Source organism: Anarhichas minor, unplaced genomic scaffold, assembly GCF_050575085.1.
Source record: "Anarhichas minor isolate MPS153535 unplaced genomic scaffold, ASM5057508v1 ptg000032l, whole genome shotgun sequence".
NCBI lineage: Eukaryota > Metazoa > Chordata > Actinopteri > Perciformes > Anarhichadidae > Anarhichas > Anarhichas minor.
This window is the reverse complement of record NW_027466478.1, coordinates 1,952,067-1,957,851: the sequence shown is the minus strand read 5'-3', so window position 1 is coordinate 1,957,851 and position 5,785 is coordinate 1,952,067.

Sequence of the window (5,785 nt, the reverse complement as noted above, 5' to 3'; positions counted from 1 at the left end):
CTCCACTGTTCACTGTGTTTGGTGCTAAGGAGCTATTTTGGGAAGCAGGCGTTATGGCTGCAGGGGCCCATATAGTCACATCATGTATCGGCCAATCATTTTGTTGTTTTTGCTATATTAATATAGATACATATAGCTTAAACAGAGTAGGCAAAAATACAACTGACCAACTGCCTGATTAATATACTCAAATGCCAGCCCACGGATTTATGTCTGCCGCTGGTTCAGTTGGGTCAGGGGTCAGCAGCCTTTACTGCCCAAAGAGCCATTTTGCTCTATTTTCCACCAAATAAAATTTGTCTGGAGCCGCAAAAGCTATTCGATATCACAGCTTATATACGTTTTATATATAGTTATATTATATATACAAAAACTATAGTTTGTTGTATTTATGAAATAATAGAACAAGAATAAAGACAATTATTGACATTTTATTGCTATTTTAACTTTTATGAGGAGAAAAAATACACTGTCATGTGTAGGCCTACATTGAGGACACAGAACTAAACACAGAACTATGCAGGCCTTCAGTCCTCCCCATAGTTGTGGGAAATAACTTAGAAATAAATATAACATATAGCTGCAGAAGTGAATCAAACACAGAACAATTCAAGTATATTTGGGTCCTCCCCATGTTTGTGGAAAAAAATATTAAATAAAAAGTAGCCTACTTTGAAATAATTATAACATATAGCTGCAGCCTAATATCTTAAAATGAGTAAAGATAAAAAATAGGCAGTTTGTATTTAAGTAAGACTAAAGTCCATTTCAGTGCGCTGTCATCCTCTTCTTTTTTTCCTCAGCCACATACAGCCATCAACTGTCGCGCGTTCTCACCTGTTTAATGTGCCTTTTGTTTCTGAACATCGCTGCAGAGTTTCTCTATGTCAGGGCTGTAAGATGTGACTTTGAGCTTCAAACAGGACTGCAGGCTGTCATCTGTGAGGCGGGAGCGATATTTAGATTTGATGTAGTTCATGCTTGAGAAAATCTGCTCGCATAAGTACGTTGATCCAAAGATGGACAGGACTCCAAATGCATAAGTCTTCATGTTCATGTAAGTGTCGGGAATGGCATTCCATGTTTCAAACACAAGTTTGTCGGGTTTGGGGAGGTTTTCAATATCGCTCCATTTGTGCTCTCTAGCGAGGACGGCCTTCTGACGGGCGACATCTTCAAGATCAGCTGTCAGGCTTTTGAACTTGGACACCCATAAGTCTTTATCAGCTATGTCCGCGAGTTCGATTTCCAGATCAGGTTGACTTACTCCCAGGAATGCAGACATGTTCAGCTGGGATGGGTCGATGTCCAGGGGTGTGACGGGGAAGGATAATGTGCTTTTTTCCTCCCTGAACTCGCTGAATCTTTTCCCAAATGCAGTTTGCATTTCGATAATTGCATCCTGTAAATACTCACAATTTATGTGAGTATTTCTTTCTCTGAACTCTCTCAGGGAGGGGAAGTGAGAGAGCTTGCCTCTCTGTACATCTCTGGCAAACACTGTCATCTTGCGCTCAAACGCCAACACATCCTCCAGCATCTGCAGAGCCGTGCCTCCCTTTCCCTGGAGACTTTTGTTCAGCGTGTTTAAGTGACTTGTCATATCTACCATGAAGTGCAACTTTTCCAGCCAATCTGGATCTCCCAGCTCAGGATAGGTGAGGTCTTTGCTTTCCAGGAAGGTTTTCACATGTTCCAGGCAAGCAGCAAACCGTTTCAGCACCTCTCCCCTGGACAGCCACCGGACTTTGTTATGCAGCAGGAGATCTGAATATGCGCTGTCCACCTCTTCCAATAACGAACAGAACTGTCGGTGGTTTAACCCCTTTGCCATTATTTTGTTCACTATCTGAATAACAAGATTCATCACCCCCATACATTATGGGGGAAATGTTTGAGCGCACAGTGCTTCTTGGTGTAAGATGCAGTGAAACGACAGCAGCTTTCGATCCAGTGACTTCTGAAGTAAAGTCACAAATCCCTTCTGTGCTCCTCTCATACTGGGTGCCCCATCAGTAGCCACTGACACCAAGCGGGTCGTGTTTATTTCTTTAGCTTTTAAACAATTCACAACAGCCTCACAAATGTCCTCCCCTCGTCTTTGCCCTTTTAGCGGTATTAATTCAATGATTTCTTCCTGCGGCCCATCAGAGTTCATATATCTGCATACCAGTGCTGTCTGCTCAATGTCGTTTACATCTCTTGACTCATCGCAGGCGATTGAGAATGCTGCAGCTGAATTGATGTCCTCAATTTGCTGACTGGTGATGTTTGTTGCCATTTTAATGGCCCTGTCCTTAACGGTCTTTGCAGAGAGAGGCATATCTCTGATTTTTTTAAACAATTTCCTCTTTGTTTTTGAAGTCCGAGAATAGATGCTCAGATACTTTAATGAACGATTCTTTCATGTATTCTCCATCTGTGAACGGCTTTCCACACCTTACTATCTCATGAGCTGCCACAAAACTAGCAGCAGTAGTTGAGTTTGGAGACTTGATCCACTTTGCGAAAGTATATTTACTTTGCTCAGTTTTCTGCAGCAGTTCAGAAATCGCTCTTTTTCGCGCATCTCCAGCTTGATATTTTTCAGCAAATGCTGTGTGTTTGGTCTGAAAGTGTCTTTCAACATTACATTTTTTGTTGTTTGCTAATTTCTCGCCACATATTAAGCGGTAAGCCAGCGTTGCTGGCAGTGAACGCAAATAAATACGTCCGCGCAGAATTAAATTCTCTATTTTCTTCCAGGAGTTTTCTTTTTTTGGATTTCTCCATTGATAACCTTACCGAGGGCGGGAGTCTGCAATCACGACGAGCCACCTGCAGGGGAAGGCGCTTGACGGCGACGTAATAGGATGTGACGCACATTTTAGTTGACTAAATATTAAAACGTTTTTTATTATCCGTGACACAGTATCACCTCAAACTCCAAGATAGGAGGTGTTCCCTTTGAAAGATTGTCCACTGTGCAAAAAAAAAAAAAAAAAAAGTTTTATTTTAATATTTTTTGTTAAAGACTCAGGGAGCCGCAACAGAGGCGCATGCGGCTCGCGAGCCGCGGGTTGCCGACCCCTGAGTTGGGTAGTAGTGAAGTTCATGTAATAAAACTAGTAGCAGAACTACATTTTGCAGCAGCTTGCTGGTAGTTTAACTACATTCATATTTGTATATTGATTCAAATAATGTAATTTAATTTTAAGTACTTTTGTTACTTTTCTTTTTTGTGTACAAACAATTTTAGGCCATAAAAGGAAATATTTTACCATTCCATCTAGAATGGTAAAGACAAGTGAACCCCTTTGACGAGACTGTTCCACACACAAGTCAGATGTTACAAAACTGACAAGTAAGACAACAGGCCAAATCTTTTAGACCATTGCTCTGAAAAGGAGAAAGTTAAACAAAATGAGCAGGGTATTGTATTTTTTGTTGGCCACTTTTTTAAATTAACTCAGTTGAGTTGCATTTTTTTTGCTGGCATGTGACATATTTGTGACATCACATAAATGTGACAATTTGCTCAGTAATTTTTCTAAATTTTTCCCTTTGCTGTAGTTCAGCTTCTTCCAATGTGAAGTAATTGGCAGGTTATGCTTTCAAAGTAGCTCCCCAACGCTGCTAAGGCAGTAGAGCAGTAATAGTGTACAGTGTGGCTTCAGAGCTTTTTCACTGAAAACAGCTGCCTGTTGGAAACAAGGCTGATGAAAATGCTGAAACTGAACCAAAACAATGAAGTTGAGAGCTGTAAAACCCAAACTATGAGCTAAATGATGCTAGAAAGCTGCGTAGAGCTGACGGTAACTGCAGGGTAGATTCATTCTCTGTGGGTTCATTATAAAAAGTGACACCATTAGTAATGTATTCTATTGGTAATATAACAATATTGATTAGTGCAGTTTTAAAGTGTCAACCATTAAGATTTCAGTCCTGGTTGATTTCGAATTTCTTTTTGAGTGAAAACAATGGAATTGCGCTCAGTGTTTAGTCTGGAGTTTAGTTGGGCTGATTCAGAAACTCCATACTAACATGTTATTCTTCAAAATTGTGTGCATTGTTCCATTTTTGTATGTATACAACAGAGACAAACTAATGCAGCATTTTCCCCCGGATTATCGTCACAGACACCCAGTTGGCAAATATATAAATATTGCTATACTTTCATCAGTGGGCCTCAATCACCATTCTGTTAGCTCTGGCAATAGACAGTTACTTAACAGACATTTATTAAAATTAAAATCTTCAAGCTCGGCACTTAAAATTGTCAAATATCAACATCCTTTATTGGTGGGGCACTAACAACTTATACACTTACGGTGACTGTACAATATCGTCCTGGACAGATAACTCTGAAACAGAACATGAGTTAATTTGATTCTGTAAAACATAACTGGTCAGCATTGATGCAAATCCATTATTATGTTTTTGATAGTATACAGACACAAACATTCCCTGTTTTAGCCACAGGTTCCACAATACAACATCATATTAGTAAGTGAGGAGTTTCATTTTTTTTGGAGAAATGATTTTATTCAACAAAGTATTATTTTTAAAATGTTGAAACAGAAAGCGGTAAACTGTACTTGTATATTTTTTTTTCTAGTCTTCCGCCCACCAAAGCGCTCAAACACTACATATCATCATTCACCCATTCACACCAATTCATACACTGATGAATACACAGGGGCTACCTGCCCATCAGAACTGACTCACCGCAGGCACAGCTAGCACAGCATGCAACTAGTGGTGCCAGGGATCAAACCACCGATCCTTTGATTGAAGGATGACCCTACTCTCCACTGAGCCGCAGTCACTACACTCGTGGGGCATGGGAGTGAAATGTCTTGTCCTGATACTGCTAGCTGTATATTAAAGCTTTAGATTAAATTATTGTTGGGAATTTATTGTTGCCACCCATAAAATATATGTGACCTAACTCAGTTGTTTGCCTTCCAAGATTAATATAGCCTTTGTGTTGGAACTGAATTGTCTGAGTAGGGGTGTGTTCTCGCATTTGTGGGAATGGTGTGCCCCCCTGTGGCCATAATGTGAAATCTATTACAATAAAGTCAGTGAAGTTGTTGATTGTTAACCATCGACCCACTGATCCAGTGTGGAGGCATCTTCCTAAATAAGGGGTCATTTATCTCTTATTCAGGTTTGAAGACTTATTTTAGAAAACAGTCTGCCAAATGGGTTACTATTTGCACTTCAGGCTTTAGCATATTTCTGATCAAACCATGCAAAAGCATTAGCAGTATTTTGTTACCTTTGACAGTTGCATTAAAATAATACAATAAAGTATGATTGACTCTTACTTTGAGTAAGGGTAAATATACCATTGCTAAGACTAAACAGTGGTCTGTTTCAACAAAGTACTGCTAGTTAAGCAGCAGCAGTCAAATTTCTTTTGTTTGTATAACTTTCATCAGTTTGATGATTAACACCAACTAATAGTAATGTGATGTATTAGCTGCAGTTATTAAACAAACAATAATCTGATTTGTTTTTGTTTTGTTTGCGTTAAATAAGTTTTTTGTGTGTAATAAGCCAATTTTATGAATCATATAAGGCTGCAAATAATGAGTTTGACTAACTTTTAACAGAATCTACTTTTTTTCACCATTTGTTGGTAAAATGTACTCCCTAAAGTAAAATAAATGGCCTTGACTGTGGGTGTTGATTGATTTAGCTCTGACTTTATAAAACAAATTCAATAAGTTATCCAAATTATGACAAAATGCAGGCCCCAATTCATCAGATGCTGGAGGGGATATCTGACTTTAGCAAT